Consider the following 16,852-nt stretch of genomic DNA (forward strand, 5'->3'; position numbering starts at 1 on the left):
ATGTATAAATATTACCATATTTCATGTGTGCTGTGAAAAAAGTTGGGAAGCTTTGGCATACAGAATTTTACTCTCCTGAGAAATACAATTTGTTGCTTTGTATTCCCTATCATATTTACATTAACAAAACAAAACTGAGTTAGATAAATTAAGAGTTTGGGATTGACTATATTTAAAACAGGTAAACCAGAACCTATTGCACAGATAACTATATTCAGTATCTTACAATAACCTGTAATGGAAAAGAATCTGAGAAAGTATATATGTATAAATGAACCACTTTGCTATACACTTGAAACTAACACATGGTAAATTAACTATACTTCAATTAAAAACTGAGTTGTTAATGTAGAGAACCAATTCCTTTAATGGGGAGCCTATGTACTCTAACAGAGAATTAATAGAAAAGCTAGAAAAAAAAAAAGGAAAATTTAAAATTGTGACTGTGTCACATAATACAGGAAAAGATATGATGATACTTCTTTCGGAAAACCTTTAAGAGACTTCTGATTAAAATATAGCAAAACTCCACATAATGCTGGCATAAGAAAGCAAAGTTGTTGTCTACTTTCAACAGATATCTACATTATAGACTTAAAAATGTCTTCTTCCTATAACATCAAGTTAGAAAACATTACGTTAGATGTAGGTTATAAGGGGTTCTTTCAATACACATAAAAATCCTCAAATACCAACCAAAATAACTAATAACAATAGCCACAAATACTTAAATAGTAGTTCTTGCATGCCAAGAACATGCAAGAACATGTTCTGTTCTGAACAAGCACCGTTCTAACTACATATATTAACTCATTTAATTCTTACAATAACTCTATGAGAACTTAAGTATCTGAGGGACAGAAAAGTGAACAAACTATTCAAATTCACATAGCTCATACACAGCAGAGCCAGAATTCAAAATGAGGAGGTTGGGTTCTAAAATCCACTACTACTCTATATGCCTCTCAATAAAAATCAAAGAAATTTATTGGAAGCTATAAAATAGGCATGGGAGAGAGGTTGGACTGGTTAAAACTAGCTAAAGGGGGCTTTCCTGGTGGCTCAGGCAGTAAAGAATCCGCCTGCAATGCAAGAGACACTGGTTCGATCCCTAGGTTGGGAAGATCCCCTGGAGAAGGAAATGACAACCCACTCCCGTATTCTTCCTGGGAAATAAAGTACATATGCAAATATATATCTCAAACTAGCTAAAAAGATGGAGCAGAATGAACTCCAGAAGATGAAAAAGAAGTGGACATTTCTCCATCCTTAGAAGTTTCAGGGAATAAGGGTACAAGTCTAAGATCTTGATTTACGTCTAAGCATTGAAGAAGTCTTTTTGGGTATCTCAGAATACCCAAAGCCACAAAAAAAATATTCACCTGATTGTTCAGGTGTTGAACTCCTTTGAAAAGAGAAAGCATTATGTTTCAAAAAAAGAAAAAAAAAGTAAAGTGTCAGGGTTAATTGAGACTATCAGTTTACAGAAATTCATTCATTTTAAAGTATAACCAGTCAAAGAAGTGATTAATGTACTTTTTTTTGTTTTGATAAACAGAACAGTTAGTGAATATATTAGCATTTAAAGAAGGATTCACATTAAGAAAAAGGTGAGAAGAGAGTAGATGTGAAGCAGAAGACAAATCGCAACATTAAGATTTTGCTCCATTTACCTTCATTTGGACAAGAAAAAACAGCAGACTTAAACATTCCTGACACCTCTATGATTTCTAACGTTCAAAGATATCTACGCAAAATACACTTTTAGCATATAATTATACATATGTTTGTATATATATACACACATATAAATAAAGTAGCTGAAAGACATATGTCCATTTCAGACTCTGAATGGAAGTCACTGTGACAAGGAGAGAACAACAAAAACTCATTAAGACATAGATGCTGAGTGGTATACCCTGTTTAATAGCTAAATAATTCACTCTCACACAGCAGCCTCTCTCACACAGCAGCCTATCAAAGTAACTCAAATTCCTGCCATTTCAAAATCACCTTCAAGGCTGCTCATCAATTGTTCAAATCTATAATGTTAAATCTACTGTAAGACTTGTGCAGAGGATATGTTTTATTTTCTAGAACTGCAAATTCAAGGAGCACTTATCCCCGTAATCAATGAAGATTTTATTTAAATCTATTTATTTTGATTCATTCTCAGAGGAAATAAGTGATATCATTTTAAAGCAGTGAAAACTGCTTTAAATATGACTGCAGCATCAAAATAATTCAAGTACCTAATTTAAAACTCAAACTTAAAAAAAAAAAAAATCCAAACTTCCAGGCTCCCATCATGGAGTTATGAATAAGAATCTGTGGGAGCAAGGTGGCAGAATTAGTAGTTTTAATAAGCTCCCAGAAAATCCAGTAAAGGACTCTGCTTCATTTGAGATCACTGAGACATACTCACCATTTTCAGAAACTTGACAAAATTTAACCATTCATTATTTTTAAACTAAATGTTACCTTTGGGATAATTCTATAAATTTTCATCATCAAACTTTATAATGCCAACATTGAAAAATCCAATATTATTTTCTGAAATTCACTCTTTATGTATATACACACACACACACAATCAAAACTCATTTTATGCTTATAAAGCGTTAAGTAGTTGACACTTTTAATACAATCAAGTAACAGCCTCCAAACAGTTAAATACCAAAACCACCCCATTCATTCACCAATAATTCCCCAATGGCTATATAATTCATCTATTTCAGAACAATATACAAGTTGTACAAACAATAGTTGAAAGATATTCATTCAAACGGAAGAAATATCATTTAGCATTATTATAGGCTAGCTGTTGTGTACCAGCCTACAGTTCATACATGGTCCTTTGGAGAAAATACTAAGGCTCACACATTACCAATAAACATTCATCATCTCTTAAATAATCAGGAAGTCGTAAGATTTCCCATCCTGTTCTTTTATTACAACTGACTTAATTTTTTAAATTTTCTTCATTTCTCCCATCCTACATCCCTTTTTCTTATCTCTAAAATAACTCCCTTAACTTTCATTGACATCATTATTAGTTACTTGTACAATAAATTATTAGTTGCAGCTTTTAACAATGAGTCACCTTTCTTATAATCAATAAGGTATTAAATTCACATAATCCATACCTGTTTGAAAAAATGTATATTACTGAAAAGATCCTATATGCTTACAATGAATTTAATTAAGTGAGGTTATTTGGAACTTTCCAAAAGAAATAATCATTTCTAATCAAATAAGAATAATGTCTAGGACAGGGAAGTAAAAAACACTAAGTCTCAAATGCCACTCAGTAAACAGCTGAATAAAAAGCAGGAAAGTAAACACTGAAAATGTTTAATAAAATTTTTAGATAAATTTTATTTTGAAAGGAAAGCTATGCTTCTGAAATAATTACACAATACTATTAACTACTATAGAAAGTTACCCTGAGAAATACACTACCTGACAAAATAATTTGAAATTACACATAAGTCAAATACTGTATATTTAAAATACAAATATTTATATTATGATGATAAGAAAAAGATTTTAGTTCACTTATTTCATAAATAGGTCTTTTCAGTGTAATATAATTTTACATAAACAGCTTTTCAAATAGTAAAAATACAAATAGAAGACTGTAAAAGTCCTTTATAAACTACCACAATGCAGTTCAGTAGAAATATTATTAAGCTTTCTCATTCATTCATTTTAAATGTGAAAACAAATGAAGAAACACATTTTGGGATACAAGAGCTTAGAAACAGCTAAAATTCATTAGAATGATAAGTTTGCTAGGTAGGTTTGACCAATGATCACTATATAAATTTATTAAAATTTATTATTGATTTTTTAGACAAGGAACTCATACAGAGAAAAGTGTACTATATGTTAACCGAGGCTTTAAGTATATCAATATTTTATGTAAAATGGATGACTATATTTCAGTTATTCTTATAATTTCAAAACATTTTAGCCACCTACATTTAGTTAAGACTTTAAGTTTGAAAACATTAAAATTAAGGTTTTATAATCCATTTTTTCAAATATAAAACTACTAAATCAAAAACTACAGTAAGATAAAAATCAAGTGCTGTGAATAAATATTTTAAAAGTAAGTACTCCAGGATCATAACACTGACAACACTAATTATCTTTTCTAGTCTTGGCAGTTATGTTGCATACTGTTTGGGTGACTGATGGGATAATTTCACTTCATTTTCTCTCAGATTATTCTGGACCGTGTAAGAGAAGAATATTAAAATAATTAACACCTCTAAACAAAGTTCTTGATAAAGTTTTTGGTTGAAATAAAATGCTTTAAAAAAAAAGTCAATTAACTAATACATGATTCTAAAGCAAGTAAATCCCCATCTGCTACAGGAAAACACTAAGAATTTCTGATTTTAAAAAATAGTCATTCAGTATTAACTATTTTATGACCTTTACCTAAGATCATATACTTTCAAAAGAGCCCTTTTTCTATCAGCAAATTGAGCCAGCATTTCCTTAATTATCAAAAGTATGTTGATATATTTTGATATCATTAAACATTTTATTCACTAAAAACATTCAATTCAGCAGGAATTGAAGCAGTCACAAAAAAAGGTAAAACATATGACAAAACAAATTACTTCCATTCCTTATACCTATGCACAGTTGGATTTATTAATAATGGCCTTCTATCTAAAAGAACACCAATGTATGTAAATTAATATTTAATCTCAAATATAAGTCTTTACCTATAGCAAATACATCATGTCACCAAACTGGAAAAAGCATAAAGACACTATGAAATCAACTTTTCTATCTTAACATTTTAATAAATTTTAAGTCATATTTATAGTCTATATATGTCTTACATAATTTATGAGTCATATAGCTCATAATAAGGCAACACAATCTAAATAATAAAAAAGCATATTCTTTGCCTTGATCACCTGATTTTTTTGCTGTTGTTGTTTATAAAATTAATCACAGTTAGCAGGAAAGAAATCGCTTTCAGCTTCATGAATGACATCCAAGAGATGGGAAAGGATTAGTTCTCAGTTGCTGCCAGTTATAGCGCCAGGTGGCTTTTTCTGCAGTGAAGGTGTTACCGATAATCCCATTACACTGGTACTAAATCTTGCAGACATCAAAATTATCACCAAGGTTCCTTTTCATCCCATCCTTTCCAAATGACTGGAAGTCGCTTCACCTGAAAGAAGTCAAATCCACATGCAGCTGCTATTTTAGCAGGCAGCAAACTCCCTGAGAATGCCAGTTGTGATTCAATTTTGCTGTGCTGGTGGCCCCCTATTCCCTGTCCAATAATACATCTGTTAAAAAATCCTACAGCTACAAATCAAGTTTAATCCTACCAGGGACCTCATGTTGGTCTTGTCTTCCAAAAAGGCAGCAGGTTCTGTTGTCTATCTGCTGGCGTCCAGGGAATACCCTTCAAATCCCAGCCCTACTTAGAAGAATAAGCTAAGGATCACAAAACATGACCTCAAAAACCCTGATATGACTATATTCTGACCCAGAGGCATTCATTGTAGGTGAAGATTAGAACTTTGCATAATAAGATTACACAGCAAGTGAATGATATCAAGGGACTATCCATATGCAGCCGCCTGGTTTTCTATAGACAGCCTGTGCTCTGCAATATGCAGTGCAGACGAAAAAAAGCTTGGTCTTTCTAGCTGAAATAAACTAGATTCACATAAATTAGTTGGCCATTTCCAGATTCCTAAATCCCCTATTACATCTTTTATTGACAGCTCCTGTGAGGATAGCACAAATGTTATTCCTTTTTATTCTGTGCTTCTATAACAATCATGCTCTGTAATTGAAATGTACATAGATTATGGCTAGAAATTAACATCTTGTTTGCTGTAATCTTGGATTACAATTGACTGTGTACATAATAAAATTAGGAAATCAATGGATGGATTTATCATCTCCAAGAAACTAGAGGTATTGTTTAAAGAATAGTTTAACATTTTATGCCAACACTTTAAATGCATAAGTCACAAAGACAAGTCAATAAAAATTTAAGTGAGTAAAAGAATACAACAGGCACCAGCCAATATCTACATGAGAGTTAGATTGCATAAAAATTAGCTCATTTCTTTAAAAATTTAGAAAATGTGAATTATTCAGAAGTTTCACAAACAGGATTTTCTCTCTAAACCATACATGAACAAGGTCCACAACACATAATAAGGTTTCTACTTTGTTATAAAGTAGGTACAGTAGCAGCAGTATTTTATACAAATCATCTTAATCATTTTACACTTTAAAATATTTGAACCAATACAAATCAACTGTAATTGAGACTCTTAGAATTCTCAACTGTATACCTTTAAAGTACTCAGTGAAATAACCTCTCTTTATATTTGTATATATACAGAGCATTTATTAATAAAATGTATGGAATGCTAGAGCTATTTAAAAAGCAGTATTTTTATGTTCAGCTTTTTTCTTCCAAGAAATTTAAAGCTATACTAACTTTAAGCAAACATACATGAAAAGAGAGATTCATATTTGTTCACACAAATACCTCTCCAGAAATATTCTAAGAATGTGAGAAGGAGTTCTCAGCTTTATTCAAAGAAAAAAAAAGTATCAAGATTTGTTATGGAATTCTTGTAAAATTAAGCTCCTCAGTATATTTGAAATATGACTTATTTGATAAATTTGATTTGCCCACAAGTGTTGAGGAACATATCACATCCACTATGTTGGCCATTATTATTTCCTTATCATCACAATACCTGTAAGCATATCTACATAATATCTGATAAATACTCAGGTGGCATAATTATGATTTTGTCTATGAATCATGCACCAATATCATCAGCACCAGAGCAATAAAAAAAACCTGTGATTTCAATTTTACAGCACATGAATACTCTTTGATTACCTTTATTAGGATAGTACAGAAAAACAATTTAGAATGCAAAAAATACACATTCCTGTTATGATTTTTATATATAATACTGTAGAGCTACAGTATTCAACAAGGTAGCCACTAGCTACATAAGGCTATCAAGTACTTGAGACATGACTAGTCCAAATTGAGATGTAAGTATAAAATATACACTGGACTGTGAAGATAGTACAAAAAAAGAATAAAATATCTTGCATTAATTTACATGTTGAAAAGATAATATTCTGAATTTAATGGGTTAAATAATACATATATGACTTGCATTATATTTCTATTGAACAGCACTGCTTTAGCAGACCATTTCCAATAATATATTCCTAAACTAACTGAAACTGTACTATTAATAAAAACACTAAAGCAGAGGATTATTTGGAAAAACAAACATTCCAGTATCAAATCTGATAGAAAAGCTTAGTAAAGAAAAACAAAATGCTGTCATTTTAGCTCCTATCTCATATTTCTAGCTTAAGGGTAGTAAGGGAAAACAAGGGGCCAGCCAAATTGATAACCAACATGTACCAAAAATGAATGATGTTTTATAGTTACAAAAATGCTTTCGTACAATACATTTAGGTTTTTTTGGAAAAAATACATCTTGGGCAATTTCCTAAAAGACTAGTAAGGTACATGTGTTACCCCTCATTGAGTCCAATAGACAGAAACTTCAAAAGAGTCTGGGATCTAGAATGGGCCATGATTTTTGCCTAAGGTGCTATATTTATTTATATTCGAATTTTAAAACTATACTTAAGAGTAATAACTATAATAGAGATATGAAGCATTTAGTGTATTCAGAGTTTCAGCAAAATTTAAAAGATCAATTTTATAAACCACTATAAAGCTGCTTTTTCATTAGTCTTCTCATCAATTCACCAATGTAGGTAAAGAAAAAAAAATCCATTAACAAAAAGGGTTTTACAGAAACAGGGTAAACTGTAAATAGCTGAAATATAAAACATATACCTAATTTAATTCAAGAAAGTTAATGGCTGATTTAGTATGACCACAGACAACTGATATGATACAATTAAAATACAAAGTCTAACTCTGTCACACATTGGAATATTATTTCAATATAAACACAGTATGTATTAGTTTAAAAGTTGCTTTTTCATAATTATTCCTTCATAATATATATCTAAAAGCACTAACACTAAAGATGAAATGTGAGTATCAATTAATAAGATGGGTAAAATCTAAAGAAATTCCTCATGACCTAGCCATGCCACTTTTTCCTATCCTTCAATTATTTAAGTTCTTTTATGGATACAAGTATCACAAAGACATAGACACACAAAAAACTCCAAAATAACAACAATAACAAACTTTCTAGTCATCAATACATGAGTGCAATGATATTCAGTCTAAGTTAATCCCCAGACATCCAAATTCATGAATAAAAATTCATCAGTTTTAAATACACTGAGCCTATTAAGCAAGAACAAAAGCATATGCACAAAAGAGCTTTTAATATATTTCAAAGCCCACAAGAGCCATGGTCTCATTAAAATTATAAATTACACAAACATGGAATGAAGATTCAAACTGCAGTGCAGCTAAGCAGATTACAGAAAACCCCGCGTTCCATATGATAACACACCATGGCCCTCCCAGATGGGGGCTTGGAACAAAAAGGCCATCACCACAGCTAGGGAAAACCTCCTTGTGATCTCTGGTTTCTGTTCAGCAGATGACAGCCAAATAATATGTTGATTATTCTGTTTGTGCTGCTAAGCTTGTAAGATGGAATAAAAGCGATATGATCTATTGTGAACCCAATGCTAATGTGTTGCTCCACTCATAAATACTATGCTGAATTTATTTTGAAAATATCTTTTATCTGAATTTCAGTTTTTAAATGCCTGATTTAAAATAAAAGCCAGGATAAAATTGTATTTAATGTGTTGCTTTAAACTAAAAAATGTAGATGACAAGTGAAAAATATCTAAGGGCTTAGCTAAGAGTCAAGTATAATCACCTTCCTTTATTAATAATTTCAGCACTGTGGTCAGAGACAAAATACATTTTCAAGTAGGCAATTATATCTCATGAAATATAAATGTAAAATTAAATAATACAATAATCATTAAGCTAATAATAAATATTATTGACAAGATAAAAACTAAAATACCAAGGTATATAGAAACACTTTGCTGCAATGTAAATAACAGCACATAGAACAAATATCTAAAATATTTTTGAATAATAAAAATATTACTGAAGGCCTTGTGAATATTCATAACTTGTACACAAATGCATGCTCACAAAAAAAACCTACTTAAGATCAAAATGATAAAAAAGAGGCCTAAAAAATAATTGTCAAATATGACAGTATTTATATTACTTTGGTGACAAAAGTTAATACCTATTTTTTCTCAATTAAATATCCTAAACTTTAAAAGAGTAAACTATACCCAAATGAGGTAACTAGAATTATGTCTGTAAACACATCACAAAATTTCATGGATAAACATTTTTATGAAAGATAGAATTGTTAAAAATATTAAAAATCATAACATTTTCCAACCTCAGAAACTCTTCGCTGAATTTTCTAGTGAACTTTACTCAAAGACAATGAAGTACATTGTAAGTGCAGGTCAGGGGCTTCCTAGGTGGCTCAGTGGTAAAGAATCAGTTCAAATGCAGGAGATATGGGATCAATTCCCGGGTCAGGAAGATCCCCTGAGGAAGATATGGCAGCCCACTCCAGTATTCTTGCATGGAAAATTCCATGGACAGAGGACCTGGCCAGCTACAGTCCATAGGGTTGCAAAGAGTCTGATGCTACTGACCATGCATACAAGGTAAATATATAGATTACACACTACTCTCTTAAGGGAGTATTCTGTAGGTGGAACATGATCATGTTCATTTATAAAAGTGCACTTTGTTTTTCTGTCTAGAGACATAGACTGAGTTTAAAAAGAGAAGCAAAACTGCCTAACATGAAAATATAGTCTGAAATTACAGATGCAAGTGATAAAATTACAACACCTTTAGAGAAAAACACAGAACATCCTCGGAGTAGACAATCACTTCTTAAGACGCGAAAAGCACTAAACATAAATGACAAACTAGATTACTTTAAAGTCATAAACTTGTTCATCAAAAGCACTATTAATAGATTGAAAAGGCAAATCTCAGGGTTGGGGAAATATTTGCAATGCCTGTACAAAGAAGGGTTCATATTCTGAATAGATAAAGAAAAAAACAGCTCAACAAAAAAGTGGGCAAAGACGTGAACAGGCACTTCACAAAAGAGAATAATCCAACAGTCAATATACATATGAAAAAGTGCTCAGTTTCATTAATCATCAGGAAACTAGAAATTAAAAGACATAACTCTTAGTACTTTATACCCATCAGAATTGAAGGATGAAGAAGATGGGGAAAACGAGGTGTGAGCAAAGACACAGAGCAACTTAAACTCTCACATGAATGTAAACTAGCACAACCATTTCAGAAAACTGGCGATTTTGTTAAAGCTGGAAATAAACATAGTTATGATCCAGTAATTTTGCTGCTAGACATTTGCTCAAAAGAAACATGCAAATATATCAATCAAGAGATATGTATTAAAAAGTATATATTTAACAATATATGGAAATCACCCAAATGTCCATTAACAGAATAGATAAAAGAATAGTTGTGATACAGTCACAAGGGAATGCAGTAATGAATGCAAAAAGACTACAACTACATGCAACAATGTAGATGAATCTCAAGATACAATCTTTAGCAAAGGAAATTAAACATAAAAAAATTATACTGTATAATTCTATATACAAAATACAAAAGCAAAACTGTTATAATCTATGATGTGAAAAGTCAAGGTAGTGGTTATCCTTGTGCAGGGAGGGAAACAGGATAGCAGAGAGCATGAAGGTGTCTTCTAGAGTGCTGATAATGTTCCTTTCGGTATCTCAGTGCTGATTACATGATTGTATTTGGCTTCTTAAAAATTCATTAAGCCATCCACTTATGTGAACTTTTCCATATATATACTCCTTTCTTTAAAAAGGCCATTTTGCAGATAAATACAGATACACAAAGGGAGTCAAAATCATTATCACAGGAAATTTAGGAACAAGGAATGTATATAGGAGGGCTTCCCAGGTGGCTCAGTGAGATTCTTCATTGCTGCTAATGTAGGCAACATGGGTTCTATCTCTAAGTTGGGAAGACCCACTGGAGAAGGAAATGGCAACTCACTCCAGTATTCTTGTCTGGAAAATCCCACGGACAGAGGAGCCTGACGGGCTATAGTCCATGGGGTCACAAGAGTCAGACATAACTCAGCGACCAAACAACAACAACAATGATGTGTATATAATCTAAAGATGAAACGAAAGGTTCATATACTACTTATCTGAAAGATCAAATCTGCAAACCAACAGGTAAGTTCCTGAACTCATAAATGGAGGAGCAACAGCCATTGCTGCTATTATAACAGTGCTTCTAAAACTGTCTCAGGACTGAAAATTGCCCTCATGTGAGAAACTAAAGTATGACAGAAGATAAGGCAAGTATAAAGAATATGTAGGCCATTTTCCCCTGTGCTCTCAAATTTCATAAGCTTTTATTATGAAACCTTATTACCTAATTTAATGGGAATCTTTTGAAAACATTCATTGTACTTTTCAGTGAAATTAAAATTCTTTAATATCAATATCCTACAAGTTAAATGAAAATTCATGATAATTTCACAATAAATTAAGCTATTACTGTTTATTCGTTAGTGTCTGACTCTGCGACCCTGTGGTCTGCAGCACACCAGGGTTATTATTTCCCACTTAAATACTTTTGCCTCACTTCTATACTGGAATTAACACATGACTTAGAGCACTGTTTTTCCCTTATTGAAAAGATACTTTAAGAAGTCAGCTAAAAGAGATCACCTAATTTCATTTGTATAATAAATATTTATTCAGTGCTAACTATATCCCAGGCTTCTCTGGGGCTCAAGGGTAAAGAATCCACCTGTAATGCAAAAGAGGCATGCAGGAGATATGGGCTTGATTCCTGGGCCAGGAAGATCCCCTGAAGAAGAAAATGGCAATGCACTCCACAATTCTTGCCTGCAAAATCCCATAGACAATGGAGCCTGGTGGGCTGCAGTCCATGGGGTCTCAAAAGAGTCAGACAAGATTTAGCAACAAAACAACAAACAACTATATCCCAGACTATGGGGAAAAAGGAATAAAACTGGCTAATTTTATGGAAAATACAACAGGTTTATCCCTTTCTCTCCCATTTTATTAACAAAACAAAATTATTTTTAACTAATAACATAATCACATATTCAAAAACAATCTAAAAGATATATATAGTAAAAGTCCCAACTAGTTTTCCTTACTCATCAACATATAAGATTTAGAATTTGTATACATGTCCAGATTTTCTTTATGCAAATATAAGCAATTATGAATATTGATTTCATTCCTCACCTCCTTTATACAAAAAATAGTTTACTACACACTCTGAACATTGCTTCCCAGGTGGTGCAGTGGTAAAGAATCTGCCTGCCAATGCAAGAGACATGGGTTCAGTCCCTGGGTCAGGAAGATCCTCTGGAGGAGGAAATGGCAACCGACTCCAGTATTCTTGCCTGGGAAATACCATGGACAAAGGAGCCCGGAAAGCTACATGATCCGTCCGTGGGGTCACAAAGAGTTGGACACAACTAAGCGACTGAGTACTGTTTGAACACTGCTTTTTTCAAGTAACAGTATTCTCAATCTTCATACAGAAAACATACTTTCTATTTTTAAAGCTGTAGAGTATTTCACTGTACAGCTATGGCAGAGTTCATTTAACCACTGTGACCCATGGACTGTACCCTCCTGACAGGCATTAGGCATGCTTCCATCTGTTGCTACTTCAAAGGAGGCTATAATGAAAACTTTTATGCATGTGTCATTTTATAAGTATTAATACATACATATATCTGTAACAAACTCCCAGAATTGGTTCTGAGACAAATGTGTAAATGGACAGGTCTTTTTCTACAAATTGCTAATTTTTCTTTTACGGGGGCTATGTCATTTTGCTTCCACCACATACACGTCTCAGATGTATCCCAGAAAAAGCTAGTCCTCAAAGATGTTCTCATTGGAAAAAACTGTATGAAGCTCTTTGCTTCTTTTCCCCCAAATGCACATGTAAAATTTGCTGACTTAATTTTCAAATTGAAAAAAACTCTCATTAATGTAGGAAATCATCATATTAACACCTAACATGCTGGGATAGCAATTGTCTATCTTTCTTCCTGATATTTCCTTTCATTTAAAAACAAATATACCCCCCCACTCCAAATTTTTCCTTTAAATTCACATTCAATAATTTATAATTGGGAAAGCAGTCAAACATGCATTTCCCTTTTAAAAGAATGTTTTCCTGAAGCACTTCAAAGTTTTCAGGAAACCAAATCTATGTTATGTTACTTCTATATTTTCATTTACAAAACTATCATTTCAAAGGTGGTTTAATTTTTATGACTGCCATTTTCAACAGGCAGTGTTACATAATACACTGTTTCAAACCCTATCCTATCAAATATTTCATAGTCAAAAACATCCACTTGAGTTCACTGGACTTCCTATTTAAGAATTCTTAACAGAGGAGGGTTCAATTCCTGGATGGGGACAATACCCTGGAGTAGGAAATGGCAATCTGCTCCAGTATTCTCGCCTGACAAATTCCATGGACAGAGGAGCCTCATGGGCTATAGTCCACGGCGTTGCAAAGAATCAGACACAACTGAGCACACACACACACATAAGTAAATCCAGTATCAGTATCACTGCTTTGTAAGAAAATATGTACGTGATAATTCTTATTCCACATATAAGGATATAACAGTATTGATACATGGAAATCTATGTTGCATTTCAATCATCCATAAATCAGTTGTAAGATAACCTCAGCCCCCTGGAACAAAGTGGCAAGACTAGCTGCTGATCCCAAAGTAAATTTTAAAAAGGACACATTCTATGCCCTTAATCAGCACATGGGGCAGAACTATACTTAAGATCTCAGCTAAGCAATGTATATGTAAATGCTGATTTTTACATTAGAGTCAGTATAAAGCACTGAGAGCAAAAAACCAAGAATTATCTAACAAAGTAAAACAAAACAAACAAACAAAAAAATGACATCATAGGTAGCACCCAGGACATAAAAGTTTATCACTCTAGGACAATTTAGGAGAACAGGCCTATACAGCATAATGATCTCTGCAGAAATCACATAAATTCTATGAAATGACAGTTGTTCACAACAACTCTGAGCCATCAAAACAAAAACAAAACAAGTTACATTATACTCAATTTGTCTTGTTTAAGAAAATAAAGGGTACATTTTATATTTCAAAAACATTTTAGAAAAAATATTCCTATGAAATAAATTTTGGCACATAAAAGAGTAAGATTCAATTATTCACAAATTAACAGATAAGTAGTAGTATACCACTTGTTAATAAGAGCCCAGTAAATGAGGAATTATGTAAGTAAACTTCTCACTCAAAGTGATAATATACTATAGCTGCCTTTCAGAAGATGAACTGTGATAAGGTACAATAACATTTCAGGGGCTTTTATACATACAATTCCCTATGCAAGGCCAGTTCTTGGTTAAGAGTCAAAAGAATATCTGATAATTTCTAAAAGCTAGTCATGCAAATTTTCTACTTCAATGACTGGACACACTCAAGAAAATATCCTGATTTAGTTTTTCACTTTGTTTTCTTTAAATTGTGACTGCCAAGTACACAGGCTGCTCTGGTTTCTAGCTCCAACCTACTAAATAACCTTGTATAATTCACTCAACCTCTCTAGTTCGCCACAGTTTCTTCATCAGTAAAGTGAAACTATATAAAACATGATGTGATAGTAAATGGAATCATGTTAATAAAGTAAACAAAGAGTTACTACATTAGGTCCTGTATCTGTATCTGTATGTATACTATTTTTAAACTGTCACAAGTTACATGGCATTCTACCATATATTTAAGGCCTACAGTAAAGAAATTATGATTGATTCAGAATCTTTTTCAATATTTAATATGTGTTACTCTCAGCATATAACAACTTTCTCATGTGCTCATTTAAATTTATTTAAAATACCACTGTAATCACCTATCTTTAACCTGAAAATGTATGACTTTTTCCACATGACACATAAAAATCAACATATGATATGTAAAAGAATGTTCATGGCAATGTTAATTATAACAGTCAAACACCAGAAAGACCCCAAACATCCACCAACAACAGAATAAATTCTGCCATATTCATTCCAAAGGAATAACATGATAACGAAAATGAACAAAATAAAACTATATGCAACTATGTACATGATCTTCAAAACACAATGCTAGGTAATGGAAGAAAGAAGGCATATGATCCCAGACAATGGCACTCACCAGTAGGTCCACCTGTGTCCCATGCTACCCCACAAAGGCATCCCGCAGCTGCAGCAGTGTTACACTATAGAAGTCTAGCACCAACCCAAAGAGATGTACAAAGGTGATCACAGTCTCCAAGTGCAAATCAAGATCCAATCTGAACTCTGAGACTGGTTGTAGGGTCTGGGGGTGCTCACCAGCTCCACCACATCTTTCTGTGTCTGTGATCACAGTTACCACCCCTGCCAGCACTACCAGACATAGCAGTAGAGACCCTGTGGTTTAACACTGGTGACAGAGGAGGGTAGGACCTCTGTGGACTGTGAGGACTTCTTGCAATTGTTGGAAGAGGATAAAACGCTTAATGATTCTGGAGTTCAAGCACATTTAGAGTCCCAGCAGGAGTAGGTGCTGTCATATGGCCTAGGCCAGGGGAGAAGCCCAAGCACAGCAAGGACACTGCCCTCATTACATGGTACATATACAAGCAAACTCTTGAGACCTCTTTGGCCTGAACATCTGTACCACATTCTACAGGATCTACTCTGTGAGTTGTGACTTTCAAGTGCTTGGTCCAAAGAAAGTACTCAGGGAGCTCATCCAGTTGCACTTCCATGATGCTGCTGCAAGGCCTGGGCCACATGTTGCTGGGAATTTCCTCCACCCTTTGCCATGCAGTGGAGGGGGCCGAGCAGTGACAGTGACAGCAGCAGGGTCACCTCCATCCCTACTGAGAAGGGGCTCTGAGCTTCTGCCCCAGACCCGTTCCAAGAGATACCCTGTGAGGATTGCGACATCAGGTTTGGAGACCTGCAGGCAGTGCAGACTGGAAAACTCACCTGATTTTCCTTACTATTGTTGGCAGCATTATGATAGGCTCCATTAGCATAATGTTTTCCACACCTCATTCAAATACATTCCTCAAGAATGCTGTCCTTTCTTAGCCAACTTATTGGCCTTTTACTTCTCCTGAAAGATGACAAGCTTGTCCCTAGACATCCTGATCCCATTCTGACTGCTGCTACTTCTAAATTCCCTACAACTCCTCCTTTCCCTAAGCTCTTCAGTACAGCGAAGCCAGCCCTCTCTGACTTTACCTTACAATCTGTTTCTTCATACCCTTCACCTTGAAAATAACAAAAACATTTCCAACAAAAATACAAAAGTGTTTATCCAAAAAAAGAATACATATGATCCCCAAGATCAAAATGAGGCAAAAAGTGAACATACTGCTGAGGAATATACATTAAAGTGATAAAATCATATAGAGAATTATCTAATTATCAGGAAAAGGTTTACCTTAAAGAAAAGGAAGATTATACTAAGGGCTTCTGGGATTTCAGCAGTGATCTATGGTTACTGAATACCTGCTTTATACTTATTCATTTTATTATACATTTATGTTTCTATACAGTGTTATATTTTATAATGCATGCATGCATGCTAAGTCGCTTCGGTCATGTCTGACTCTGTGCGACTCTATGGACAGCAGCCCACCAGGCTCCTCTGTC

At 33.5% G+C, this 16,852-nt stretch overlaps 1 protein-coding gene across 31 annotated transcripts in view; it reads right to left on the bottom strand.

Moving 5' to 3' along the window:
• IMMP1L (inner mitochondrial membrane peptidase subunit 1) overlaps window positions 1-16,852 on the bottom strand; it is a 79,047-nt gene that overhangs the window by 42,191 nt on the left and 20,004 nt on the right. For 7 of the 31 annotated variants that reach the window (XM_081544135.1, XM_081544111.1, XM_081544129.1 and 4 more), the window contains one exon: window positions 4,941-5,200. The exons of the other annotated variants lie outside the window; for them this stretch is intronic. The gene's annotated coding sequence lies outside the window, so the exon portion shown is untranslated. The remainder of the gene's footprint in view (window positions 1-4,940; window positions 5,201-16,852) is intronic. 31 annotated transcript variants of the gene reach the window in all.

The sequence above is a fragment of the Giraffa tippelskirchi genome, chromosome 11, assembly GCF_054371585.1.
Source record: "Giraffa tippelskirchi isolate mGirTip1 chromosome 11, T2T-mGirTip1v1.2.pri, whole genome shotgun sequence".
In the NCBI taxonomy this organism is placed as follows: domain Eukaryota; kingdom Metazoa; phylum Chordata; class Mammalia; order Artiodactyla; family Giraffidae; genus Giraffa; species Giraffa tippelskirchi.